This window comes from Pelodiscus sinensis, chromosome 4, assembly GCF_049634645.1.
Source record: "Pelodiscus sinensis isolate JC-2024 chromosome 4, ASM4963464v1, whole genome shotgun sequence".
NCBI classification, from domain to species: Eukaryota; Metazoa; Chordata; order Testudines; family Trionychidae; genus Pelodiscus; species Pelodiscus sinensis.
Genome location: NC_134714.1, coordinates 47,294,074 through 47,308,591, shown reverse-complemented (window position 1 = coordinate 47,308,591; position 14,518 = coordinate 47,294,074).

The following is a 14,518-nucleotide window of genomic DNA, read 5'->3' as shown; positions in this document are numbered from 1 at the left end:
TGCGGGACCTCGCGGTCCCGCCGCCCGTGTACTCAGGCGAGAAAAGCTGTTCCACGTCTCCCTGGTCTGCAGACCAGGAAGACGCGGAGCAAAGCTGCGGAGGGGCTCCGGCAGCGGGGCCTGGGCTGCCCCGCTGCCCAAGCCTCTCCGCGGCTTTGCAAAGCCTCGGGGGAAGCCGGCAGTGGGGCAGCCCAGACGCGCCGCGGCTGTCCCACTGCCGGCGTCCTCAGAGGCTTTGCTCCCGGTGTCCCTGGTCTGCTGGAGACGGTCCCCAGCAGACCAGAGGCACCGGGAGCAAAGCCGGAGAGGCAGAGGGGCGCTGGGGTGCTGCCGGTTGGTCTCTTAAGGGGGGTAGTCTTATATGGCGAGTATAAGACGAAAACCTATCTTTTAACTAGAAAATTAGGGGGTTGTCTTATACGCCTAGTCGCCTTATACACCGGAAAATACGGTAGTCATTTAACCACATTTTAACATCCTTAGTGCAGAGGTTAGTTTCGTGTACTGTTGAGTTTCAATGTAAATAAACCTGAGCCCCACCATCCTCTCCACGAGCATGATTCACTCAGCATAGCTTCATCCTCATTCCCTCAAAGCTTTGCCTACGTTGTTGTCCTGCTCCACCACAGCCTTTCCCACCTGCACTTGCTTTGCTTCTCTTTCTCCCAGCCTTTCACTCTGTGGCACTGACAGCTTCAATCTTCCAGTGCTGCAGTTTCATCCACCCATATAACATACTGCCATCACTATGCCATTGCACTCAAGTGCCTTGCAAGCATGCATATACACTTCATTATAGCATAATCTAGCATACCCAGAGCTTTTATTTATATTACAGTAATGTCTAGAGGCTACAGTTAAGAATGGGCCTTTTGCTAAGCCCAATTGAAACTCTGGTAAGAGCTGATTTATGTTCCAGCGAGCTGAATAGAAAAGCCAGATGTAAGGTGAAAGAAAGGGCTATACAAGAAGATTAAACAAAATGATACTTGTAAACAACATGTTAATTACACATTTCGTTAGCTGTTGCTTGCTTAAGGTTTTTTTATTGTTTTTGTTGGTTTATAGGATGGGAGTAGGTAAGGAGGGAAAGCAGGAAAGAACTAAAAGGAAAGGATAGGGGTACTGAGGCTATGTCTAGACTGCAGAGTTTTTCTGGGATATCCAGAAAAACTCTGCCGCATCCAGGGAATGTGTCCACTTTCTTTGAAGTTTCCAAAAAAGTAGGCGCATTCTTTTGGCATCTCTGTATTCCTCATTTTATAAGGAATAAGTGATGTGCTGAAAGAGGAGGTTTTTCTGACATTTGACCCCATGTAGATGTGCCAAATGTTGGAAAAGCCTCTTCTGAAAAAACATAAAAAGGTACGCAAATTGTGTTTTGCAATTTGCGTATCTTTTTCCGAACCTCCCTCCCTCCCCAGTGTAAAGATAGTCTCTGAGGTGACAAAAAGACAGAAAGAAACTGCAGTATGAATGAATCTGAAATTAAAAGTGAGAGAGGAAAATAACAAGTAGTTAATCAGCAAAGGATATTGGATATCTGGAGCAGGAGCGGGCAATAACTTTTGATGGGTGGCCATTCCAAGTTTTTGAAAAATGGTCAAGAGCTGCACTTTTCTATGTGTGGGTTTGAGATGGAGGTGGGGTGCAGAAAGGAGCTTGGTGTAAGGGGTTTGGATGCAGGAGGTGTGGAATCACTGGAGATATTTAAGAGCAGGTTAGACAGACGCCTGTCAGGGATGATTTAGACAGTGCTTGGTCCTGCCGTGAGGGCAGGGGCCTGGACTTGATGACCTCTTGAGGTCCCTTTCAATTCTAATGTTCTATGAATCTGGGAGGGAATTTGGGTGCAGTGGATTCTAAGGATGTGAATGGTTAACCAGTGAGCTTCGCCCTTAACAGATGAATCTTAGTGGTTCCAGTTAACTGGTGGGGGCTGGAGCAGCTCCCCACTCGCCACTGGCAGGTGGCTGCTCAAGCCCCTCTGTGGGCAGGGGGCACTCCAGGCCAGAGCAGCCCCTATCTTCAGCGGGGGAGAAAGGAAGTTAGTGTTGTTCCAGCCAGGCTGGTACGTCTCTCCCCTCCCCCCACCTTACTTTTAATTGGTTAACTGGTTAAACGTTATCTTTAATCGGTTAACCAATTAAACAGGATTTTACATCCTTAATTGATTCTGATGTGGGGGAAAGGTGTAGGAGGGGATGCTGAGTCTGGGAGGGAGTTATGACCAGGGGCAAGGGTTTAGGTTGTGACCAGAGGCAGGAGTTTGGGTTGTCACATGGGACAGGAGGTTGGAATGCAGGAGTGAGTGGGGTGCCAGGTGTAGGTTCTGGCCAGGAGGTGCTTATCCTAGGCAGCTCCCAGCCAGCAGCCCAGCAAGACTTTTGCGCAGGCTCCCTACCTGCTGCTTGCTGTTTAAAGCAGCCGGCTGTTGGGGCCATGTACATCTGTGCACCATGGAAGGGGGGTTCCACAAGCTACTTACACTCATAGGCATGGTCCAGGCAGCTTTCATTGGCCGGAAACCCACCAAAGCTTCTAATTTGGCCCACCACGATAATCTGGGCTGCCAATGTCATGTGTTTCTTAATTAAAGCCCAGATCATAGCAATTGTTCATGTTGATGGAAGCTTGTTTCCTTCATGGAAAAGTTTTCAGTTAAAAGCATTTTCGGAACAGAGCATCTAGATTGGCACAGACACTTTTCCGCAAAAGCACTTTTTGCGGAAAAGCGTCCGTGCCAATCTGGACGTGCTTTTCCGCAAAAAAGCCCCGATTACCATTTTCGCATTCAGGGCTTTTTTGCGGAAAACAAATCTGGGCTGTCTACACTGGTCCCTTTGCGCAAAAGTTTTGCGCAAAAGGACTTTTGCCCGAACGGGAGCAGCATAGTATTTCCGCAAGAACACTGACAATCTTACAGGAGATCGTCAGTGCTTTTGCGGAAATTCAAATGACCAGTGCAGACAGCTGGCAAGTTTTTCCGGAAAAGTGGCTGATTTTCCGGAAAAAACGGCCAGTCTAGACACAGCCAGGAAGTCTCCTTCGTTTTCATTATCCATTTTGGGTCTGGATCCATTTTGAAGTTTCATAAGGGGATCTTTCAATACATTCACAGTCTAAAATTCAAAGAAGATACTAGATAATGAGTTGTTCTGAACACGAATGAGTACAGAGTAGCCAAGAGTAAAAGACATTAAGTATATATTTAAGATATAGAGGTGAAATATAAGAATATTGTAACTCTTCTTTAGATACTTAGCCACCTTAGCATGGCTAGTTAACCAAAAAATAATCCTGAAACAGGTTTAAAATTACAGTCAAAGATGTGTTAAATGCTGATATTCTGGAAGCCACACTGCATTAGACTGGAAAATATGCCACAGTGTAGTAGTTAATCCCACAAGATGCCCAGTAGTAACATTTTTGGGGATTCTGTAATAACCCCAGGTTGCTATGGTAACTCTGAGACATAGACTGTGTCTACACTGCAGAGCTTTTCTGGGGTACCGGAGGTATTCCAGAAAAGCTATGCCGTGTCCAAGGGAATGCATCCACTTTTTCAGAACAGTTTCTGAAAAAGCAGACGTGTTCTTTTAGCATCCCTGTATTCCTCATTGTATGAGGAAGAAGAGATGTTCTGAAAGAGGAGATGGATTTTTCTGAAATTTGGCCCTGTGTAGATGGGCCAAATTTTGGAAAAGCCTCTTCAGAAAAAAAGCGGGACAAGATATCGCAAATTGTGGTTCGCATTTTCCGACTGTACTGTCTATGACTATGTCTAGACTGCAGTGAGAATGAAGGGAACTAAAGGGATAGTCAGCGAGAGGTGGGGCACCCCTAAGTTAGTGGGATGTGTGGAAAGTAAGGACATAGACTCATAGACTTTAAGGTCAGAAGGGACCATTATGATCATCTAGTCCCGTGGTCACCAACCAGTAGATCGCGATCTACCGATAGATCTCGGAGGCTCTAAGAGTAGCTCTTGAGCCCTTTCTGAACTGCGCACCTGCGCAGTACATTTACATTAGATTTCCTCATTTGAGGAGCAGCTACTCACCGAGCAACAGCACAGGTGAGTAGCTGTGAGGAATGGTGGGAATTTTTTTCTTAAAGTAGCAGTATAAGGAGTGGGGATAGCAAGTGATGGAGAGGAGGAAAAGAGAGAGGGCGGGGCTTCAAGGAAGGGGCGGGGCAGTAGATCTTGGCTTGGTCTGTCATTTAAAAAGTGATCTTGGGTATAAAAAGGTTGGAGACCACTGATCTAGTCTGACCTGCACAATGCAGGCCATAGAATCTCACCCACCCTCTCCTAGAATAATCCTCTCACCTATATCTCAGATATTGAAGCCTTCAAATGGACATGGATTGAAACCTTATGCACCTTAGCGGGTGTAGGTATAACTTAAGAAAAAAAAAAAAGGAGTTGTCTGGCCTGTGTGTGGAAGAGACAGTATTGAGGAAAATGATTTGAAACATGCATATTCAATAGAAGAAAGGAGCCTGAAAAGCTATAACGCCAAAAGACACTTACAAGTCTTAGTAGACAGTAAAGAAGACCTAAGTTTGCTATGTGATAGGGCAATAAAACCGGCCAATGCAATTCTGGGCTGCTTATAGAGCTGCATCATATAAAGCTGAGAGAGTTCATAGAAGAGATACCAGGGTGGATAGATTAGTATATAAAGACATTAAAATATTTAAATATGCATAATTTTAGCTAAGGTCCACCTTTGCAGGGTCCCAGTACCCAAGCTCTAGTCTACAGATGGGCAATAAATGACTCTTTGGCCAGATGCAGTTCACCAGGGTTTAAGCATCTGATGGCCTGCCAGCAGCTATTTACCTGAGCATCCACAGGTATGGCTGTGCGCAGCTCCTAGTGGCCATGGTTCACCATTCCCAGCCAATGGGAATTGCATGAGATGGGCCTCCACTTCCAACAGCTTCAATTGGCCAGGAACAGCAAATTGTGGCCAATGGGAGATGCGATTGTCCATACCTGCTGCGGATGTCAGGTAAATAAAGGGTTTAGCAGCCTGTCAGGGCTAACCCTGGTATACTGCATCTGTCCCGCAGGCTGTTTATTGCCCACTCCTGCTCCAGCCTCAAAAGTCTACACCACAATTAAACAGTTGCAGTCTGAGCCCCGCAATCCTGAGTCAGTTGACACAGGCCAACTGTGAGTGCTTAACTTCAGTGTGAACGTACCCTCAAATTTACTCACATGGGCTTTAAAGATGGGGACATGCTTAAGTATTTCACTGAATTGAGACCATACATTGCAAATCTGATTCTCATATGGGCTTTTGATTCTCAAATCTGATTCTCTGATGCTGACATAATTCTTGCCTGTCTTTTAGTTGCTTCCCAGTCTAACAAAATTAACTCAGTCATGTTCTGGTTGTGCTCCAGGCATCAGTTTGGCATGGGATTTGTATGAAAGATGCTCTAGTAACTAATGTTGTTCAGTATTTGCCCTTTTAAAATAGCCCAATATTACAATATTTTTTGCTTGTATTAATTTTATCTTTCTCTGTAAATCTGTAATTCTTTTTTGTACTATTGAAGGTTGTCATTGGGTTGACATTCCATGGAAGTGATCACCTATCTTCCTTAAACTCTGAAAATGTATGCCTTAGTTTATGCTTGAGATTTTGTTTATATTATTAAATATTATACTTCACTTGTCTTTATTAAATCCCCTTTTATTTCTTTTAGTTCATTTCTTCAATCTATTGAGAATCACTGTATTTTAATTTTATCCTCCTATATGCCCTTTGCTTTTCTGCATCATCTGCAGATGTGATTAGCCTGTTTTTCCTCTATTTTCCAATTTATTAATGTAAATGTTGATTTGCATGGGACTCTTGACTGACTCCTGTAGGGTCCAACTCAATACATCTTGTCACTGGTCAGAGAACTGTTATTACTTATTATAATTGTTTGTTCAAATAATGTAGCCAATTGTGTAACTACCTTATAGGATTTGAATCTAACACATATTTTTCTTGTTTCCTTATGGGCATATCATGTGACAATTTATTAAATAATGTTCTAAAGTATATATGTGCACAGTACTTCTCCTGTCATTAAACTATTAGTAAACCAACATTGTTGGGAAATCAAGCATTTGAAAATCAGGATACTCAAAAGTCCGAATTTCTCTCATTACATTAGTATAGCCATGTTGTGTCTCATATATTTTAGGAGATATTTAATAGAATACAGGAAAGTCTATATTTAACAAGTAAAATAGAAATATAGTACATTTACTTCAGGAGAAACATTAACTTTGGAATTTCTTGATTTTACATTCTTCAGCTTGCCTTAATGATATCTTTTTAAACTTGATTTCCCTACTATTTTAAGGGGAAAATAACATTGACAGGTGAAATATTTAAAATTGACAAAACTTCAAATTGTGTAATCAACAAGTTCTTCATCTTTTGCTGTGCATACAACCTTTCTGTCCATTCCTACAGAACTATTAGGCCATTCAAATGTACAGTCATTTCCTGTTTTAGGAGTTAAGCATATAAATTTCTGTAACCGAGTACCTGGGCAGTTATTACAGTTGTCATGGTCCTGATCCAATGAGCACCTGTTCATTTACTTCCATGGAAATTGGGTCCAGGTCTAAGTTCAGTTAACAATTTTATTTCAGAGACAAAGATTGTTAGCTCAAAAAGGTATCACGTAATCTACTGATTCTCTAGCCTTTTTGAGTATTTCATTATATATCTTTGACAGATTACTCTCTTTTTATATTTTGTATGTTTTTTGGTCCATAGTTTTTTGTGTGTTAGCTTGGACTTGTTTAAAAGGAGCCTAACGGAGTTAGACATCCATCTCACAATGAACTACAAGAATTAGGTGCTTAACTCAGATGGGCGCCTTTGAAAATCCCATTCTGTAGCTTTACCACATACTACATTCTTTTGTTACTGCTGGCTAATTATGAAACATAAACAATAGCCGCTATTTTAAAGAATCATATGCTTATACAGCTACTATTATTGTAGAAAACTGACAAAATAAAGAGTCATTCACTTTTCACTATATATATTTCTCTTGTGGAACTCAAAGAATTGTTAAAGAAGTCTTTAGCATCTTCTGTCACAGTCCTGAAAACATTTTTGCACATGCTTATCTTTATGCACATGAGTAGTCCCATCAAATTCAATGGAACTATTCATCTTTATAAAATTAAGCACATATGTAAGACTGTGCAGGATTGAGACCTATATTGTGAGTTTGAATGTGGTCCACGTCAGTAGCAATAGAAAATTTGTACCATTTGATGTCAGTTTAAAGACTAATTAAAATGAGTTAGGATCAGTGTAGTCTGCAAACAACACTGTCATAATTTGCATCTTTGTTGACAGGCTCAGTGGAGAAGGTGGACAGCAAGCTAGCTTTTTCATCTAACGCTAGGGTTTCCAAGTCAGCGTTGAGGCATGCAAGTGCTACAATTTGTGCTGTGCCTGTTTAAAACCCAGCATACAAATACCTAAAGAATATTTATGCATAATTTTTATATAGAGAATAATATGCGGTAACTTATGCATAGTTTCATCTTATTTTTTATTTTCGTTTTAAGGAATTTGAATAAAATCTTTAATACCAACTGTTACCATCATGTAAGTTTTATGCTTAGTTACTCCTCTGCTGTACTCTTGGAGCCAGTGGGATACGTATGGAGAGCTGAGGGTAGAATCTGACACAAGAGATCCAACTGAAACTTTACTGTGCTATTAAATTTCCAGATGTCTGGCTTGTTATTTAGAGCTTGTCATTTTTTAACATCTCATTTTTAAATATATTTTTTTCATTTACAGCTCTATTTCTACAGATAGAGCATTATTATTATCCAGCTAATTTGGAGTTAAAAGACGAGAGACTTCTAGATCTCTCACTTCCTTATTTATAGAACTTAGACTTTCTAATTGTAATAACAATAATCAAGAGGCCAAAAATTGGTCTGGAATAATAAATACAAATGCCCCCTCAAAAAGATAAAGCATTACTACATTAGCTTATATCATGTGGCATCTTAAAATAAGAATGCTAGAATCAATTGTCTTCATAGTTCCTGCTTTGTTGATATATATTAATTGACCCTAAGGCATCTAAGGAACTTGATTCACATAGGATGAATTCCAGTCTATTTTTATATGCCTTTGTTGGGAGCAAGCAGACCTTCTTTAAAAGCAAGAAAAGTAACTTCAGGAGTAAGACACACATGGGAAATTCTGGGAGGTCTCAAGCTGTTCTTAGTTCTCAAAACTGTCAAAGAAAAATAATATATAGTTACTGTATTTTTCATTTCAATGTTCTGAGGCTGGTTATCCATTAGATCTTAGCATAAACTGAATTATATATATATAAAACACACACACACACACACACACACACCATATTAGGTGAAGAGCTTTAATAATAAGAAAAGCATTTAATATTATACGTATATAAAGATTGTCAAGTTTTAAAGCCAACCTGTTTAGCTAGCAATCATTTTCAAAAATCACATGGATGCATTTCATATTTCTATCTACAAGAAGGCAGGACTTCAGCACATTCTCATAGACAACTACACAGAGGAGCTTTTTCATATTTGTTTATTTATTAAGCCTAATTCTGTGTCACATTGTGGCTACATTTTGCTGTGCTACACTCGGATTAGGACATAAAGCCAACATAGCTGGCCACAGGAGACTCACTGCAATGTAGGAAGGACTTTTTTTTTTTATCCTCACCGCTTTAGAGAGGGCATTGTTAGAAGAAGCTGCATGTGTGTCAGCCATTTTCATAGGCCCTGATCCTGCAAACACTCATGTGCTTATTATTAAGCATTTGTGTAGTCTCATTGAAGTTGTCATTTCTGGCTCATAGGAAGCCAATCGGTATGTTTGAGTTCAAAGTTAAGTATGTTTATGTTGAAGGATTGGGGACATAGGTTTTAGCATTTAATATGTTCTGATTTTTAAGATGATTCAAGTCTATGTTGTCAAGAAAAATATATATTTTTTAACAATGTGTGTGAATTAAGGTTACATTGAGAAATTGTAAAAGAGTAAACAAACTCTAGAGACTTAATGCATTCTTTAAAGTTAAAATGATCACTCTGAGAGCCTAATAGATAACATTGGCTACCAAATGACACTTGTTCCTCAGGCTGTCTGGGAATAGAATATCATGAAGTCATGCTGTTAGCCTGAAGTGGATCTTTGCCTCACTGCTTAACAAAATGTTAGTGGCTAGTTATTGAATAGTACCAAGTCTGTCCTATTGAAAATTCCAACCTTCCCAGTTAGAAGATGAATTTAATGAACAGTGCTGGGTGAAAAAGGCTAGGATTATACATGGAAAAAACAGCTTAAAGATAAGTGATAGGTGCAGGTGATAGCCATGGGACCTTCACTTGGGCTGGCTAAATTTTTGTTCCAGTTGCTGGCTTTGGAGACATGAGAGCGTGTTTGCTCAGTTTGATGTTGTCAAAGGGATGAAGAAGATTCATGTTATAATCAGAGGGTTGGTGCTGCTGTGCCACTAAACATTTTTTAGATCTAGACTAAGGTTATGAATTTTGTGAGTATTTTGCTGTTTTGTAATTTAACAATTAAAGCTGAAGGTTTTTTTTATGTTCTTTCTGGTTTTATGCCTGCAGCCTAGAAGATGGACATTTTACAAGCCATAATAGACTGCTCCTTTCCCAGGTATCTCCTGCTTGTTTCCTTTATCTGTGAATAGGAAATGGCTTAAAGGCACCTGTGTTATGAAGGTCCCAGGGGCAGCTGCCTGACTAGTGAATGCCTGATTATGTGTTAACATGCTTTGTCAGATATTGGCAGAATCTGTTCTCTTCTTTTGCCTTTTCAGCAAGGGTGCCATTGACAGACTGGCTACCCATTTATAGAAATGTTGTCCATCAAACTGTGAGGAAGGACAATGGTGTTTTTCTGTGGCCAGTGACTGTGGGAAACTTTTCTTTGGCTATTCAGGCAATTTTTGTAGCTTGCTCTGAAGAGGAGAGACTGATGAGTGCAAAAAGTACAATTAAGCAAAGCCAGACTTCAATTGAAGGCTGTAGTGTAGTCTGCTGTTCTCATTTTTTTTATTTGGAAAAAATCTATGGGTTTTCACGTTGCTGTGTGGCATTCAGCGGGGGGCTATTACAATCCTAAATTTTTTTTCTAGACCACCTAATTCTAAGTAAAAATTAAATGTAATGAGAGCCACTTGGAGTTCTGAATATTTTAAAGCATAATTCCCACAGAAGGGATTCGACCTAAACTGCAGTGAGCATCAGTTGGCTAATTATAGCTGCATTTTATATTACAGCAGGTGTCAGATGCAGTCATCTCAATAAAGTCCACATAATACTCTGGGAAATAACAAAAGCTTTTCTTTGAATGTGGGTACTAATTTCTGCTAGGTGTCATATGAGCTCTGATACTTCTTATTGGCATTAACAAGAGCACTGCAGCACTCAAAAATGCTTTTTGCTTAGGATGAATTGATACTGTAAAGCACTTACTAGTCAGACTTGGCAGATGTCAGTAGTTAATACTAGTGTTGCAGAGGTTGGAATATAATGCAGAGAGTCTTATGTAAATACTTTTAGATGATGGACTGGTTTTGAGAATGAGTCTGAGCACTGCACCAACTCACTTAATGAAAGCTAAATAGACAGCAGTGGGATATCTGCATTTACTTCAGCTACTGTTTTATGTTAAGTCCTCTACAAGTGAAGGGCAGATGGTAAGGCAGTAAACTAGGTGAACAAAAATGTTAGACTTGATAAGCACTTGTTAGGTTCAGAGTAGTTTCCTGAATTTGTGTTACGGGCAAGTTGGAATTCGTGAAATGGTCAGGATGGTAATTTTGATATCTGAAACTGAGACATATTGAAAATGGCATCTTCCAAAAAGCATGAGTAGATATGAGTGTTGACACTACAGTTTGTGGATTACCTGTATAAAATTGAAGGAGAAAGCACAGCAATGACTGCACAAATGATTTAAAAAAAATCATGTCAGGTGCTAGAAGATGCTGTAAGGCCATAGGGACTGTAATGCTACCTGTGGTGACTCGGGAGAATGCATACCAGAATTAAGGCAAACTATTAGAAAGCAGGGCACAAACCCAAACTGGTTGTGACTTCTATACCTAGTTTTCATCAACCAATTATGAAGTGTAAACTACTTCAGCGCTATAAAAGCCTGAACATGGAGTCGTGGGTAGTCCCCTTGAGAACGCCAATATACCTTTCCCCCAAAGTATATATACTCTTTGTGATCACTGGTCCCTTACAGCAATATTTAAGTACTCCCAGTCAGTTACCCTATTTCACTTAGGACAATGCTAGTAGCCAATACTATAATAAACAAACTACAGATTTATTAAGTAGGAAAAAGATGAAAGTTATTTACAAGCTTAAAGCAGGTAAACATGTATACACAAGTGAGTTACAGTCTTAAATGTCAAAAGGTAATATCCTTTGGTATATATGGTTGTGACAATTTTCTTCCACTATTTGATCTGAGGAAGTGGGTCTGGCCCACGAAAGCTCATCATCTAATAAACCATCTTGTTAGTCTTTAAAGTGCTTCTTAGTCCTGTATTTTGTTTCACATTAATTAGTATCTCTTTCCTGTCTGGTGATTTACATGGTCACAGCGGCTTCCAAAACAAACACTTATATATTTACCTTAAAATATTGGATACAGAAGTTGCAACTGAGATTATTGCATGCAGCAACTCATGAGCATTCAGTTAACAAAAATATTAATCTAAACACTGAACACATGCTTAAAAGTCTAATACCTATTTTAACAACTGATTCCAGCAATGTATTTGTAAGGGTTCAGTTGAGACATGGTATCTTTGGCATGAGCTGGCACCTCATCTACCAGCAGCACAGGAGCCCCAGCACAGAACAGCAAGGTCTTTCTGGGTCTCTTGTACCTGATATTGTGTTGCTGGCCCCACTGGATCTGACAGAAGTACTTTCTCATCATGGCAAATAGTTGGGAAGGGCCTCTCAGAGATCACTACCCAATGTTAGGGTAATTTGGGAAGGAAAAATTAAGAAAAAGCAGATGCTCAGTGTCACCGAGGTGTGGGGAGCCACCGGGCTCTGCACCCCCATTGCAGCCAGATATGACTCTCAGCCAGCAGGTAGAACAGAAGGTTTATTGGTTCACAGGATACAGGATACAGCCAGAATAGTCTTGTTAGCACAGGAACCAGGAGCAATCAGCACAATCCATCTTGGGGAGAAGGGCCCCTGAGCCCTGACCCCCCATTCTGCTCCAAGCCACCTGAGAGAACCCATGCCCTCAGCAACTGGTCCCAGCCTGCTGGCAACCCTGCTTCCTCCTTTATCCAGCTTCCCAGGCCCAAGGTGTCAGTTGGTCACATCCCCTTCCCAGGCTCAGGTCATAAGCCTGGCCATTGCTTATGTGATGGGCTGTATACTCTCTCAGTAAGTCATACCCGAGATCCCCACCCCCATCTAGATAGTAGAGCAGTACCCAGGGAAACCGAGGCATGCAAACGGGGTTACTGCAGGACAGTAAAAATCACATGTAACATAACAGACTGCCAACCTTCATATGGTTCCAAAAAGATTTTTAAAATATAAAGATAAGTAAATAAACATGCATAATCAATCCCCACTTTCCCTCAGCCTAGCCAAATATGGGAAGTAAAAAACAAACAAACAGAAACCCTCAGATGAACACTTCTGCACTATCTATGAGAGCTGTCTAAGCAAGAACTCCCCGATGTGAGGTATCTGTAAGAAAAAGGTAGAAGAAAAGGTATAAAAACAAAAGTACAATTACAAAAGCACAAGCATATTTCCCCATGTACAGATGGATTTCTTAATTTATCCCATTTTTTTTTATTCCAACTGAGCTCTTCTGACATTCACTAATAGAAATATTGACCTTAACCTAGAAAACTCAGATTCAGGTTCAGATGTTCTGGATTGGATGGGGAAGGTAAGAGGCAGCAGCAGTCTGAAAAGCAAACAGAATGTTAGGCTACGTCTAGACAGTGGGGCTAGTATTCTGAAATAGCAATTCCACATCTTTAAATGTGCCTGCTATTTCAAAATAGATCTCAAAATAATGGGCGCGCTATTCCGGTGTCCACAAGGGTTAAGGGACTTGACAGAATAGTGCTTTATTTTGAAATTTGGGGCTAGGTAGACAGTGCCAAATTTCAAAATAAGCTATTTCAAAATTATCTCGGAATAAGCTATGCCATTTGCGTAGCACAAATTGAGTAGCTTTTTTTGAGGTAAAGGTGCTGTGTAGACACACCCTTAGAAATAATTTTAAAAGGGAGAGAGACCAAAACAGAGAATATCTTATTGCCGTTATATAAATCCATGGTATGCCCACATCTTGAATACTGAATGCAGATGTGGTTGCCTCATCTCAAAAAAGATATCTTGGTATTGGAAAAAGTTCAGAAAAGGGTAAAAAATTATTAGGAGTTTGGAACAGGAGTTTGTTGTATGAGGAGAGATTAATAAAACTGGGACTTTTCACCATAGAAAAGAGGAGACTAAGGGGGGATATGATGAAGGTCTATAAAATCATGACAGTGTGGAGACTGTAAATAAGGAAAAGTTATGTACTTGTTCTCATAACATAAGAAGTAGGGCTCACCAAATGAAATTAATAGGTAGCAAATTTCAAACAAACAAACGGAAGTATTTCCTCATACAACTCATGGTCAGCTTTCCTTGTTAGAGGATATTGTGAAGACCAGAACTTTAATAGATTTCAACAAAGATCTAGATAAATTCATTGAGGATAGGTCCATCAATGGCTATTAGCCAGGATGGATAGGCATGGTGTCCCTAGCCTCTGTTTGTCAGAAGCTGGGAATGAGCAACAAGGAATGAATCATTTGATGATTATCTGTTCCATTCATTCCTTCTGGGGCACCTGGTATTGGCCACTGTTGGAATACAGGATACTTTCGTCTGACCCAGTATGGCCATTCTTATGTTCTTATGCGGAGAGACCACAGAAATTGTTTTTGCACTAGTTTGTCTTTTGGTAGCAGGCATTTATAATTTGAAGAGACCACAATGTGTAGAATCAGATACGGAACTAAGAGTACCATTTAGGGCGGGCTGATGCCTCTTGTATTGGCACACTGCTTGTTCTTCTTCCCCTTCCCCTCTCTGTCAGGGAGTAAGAAGAAAGTATACAACTGGCATCATTTCCCTCACCAGCTAGGAATGAGAGGAATGTAGGCAAGCTGTGTGCTTTCTTAGGCTGTGTCTAGACTACATGCCTCTGTCGGCAGAGGCATGTAGATTAGACAGATAGGCAAAGGCAAATGAAGCCGCGATTTAAATGATCGGGGCTTCATTTACATTTACATGGCTGCCGCGCTGAGCCGACAAACAGCTGATCAGCTGTTTGTCGGCTGGCGCGCTAGTCTGGACGTTCCCCCTGTCGACATCAAAGCCCTTTGTCGGCAGCCC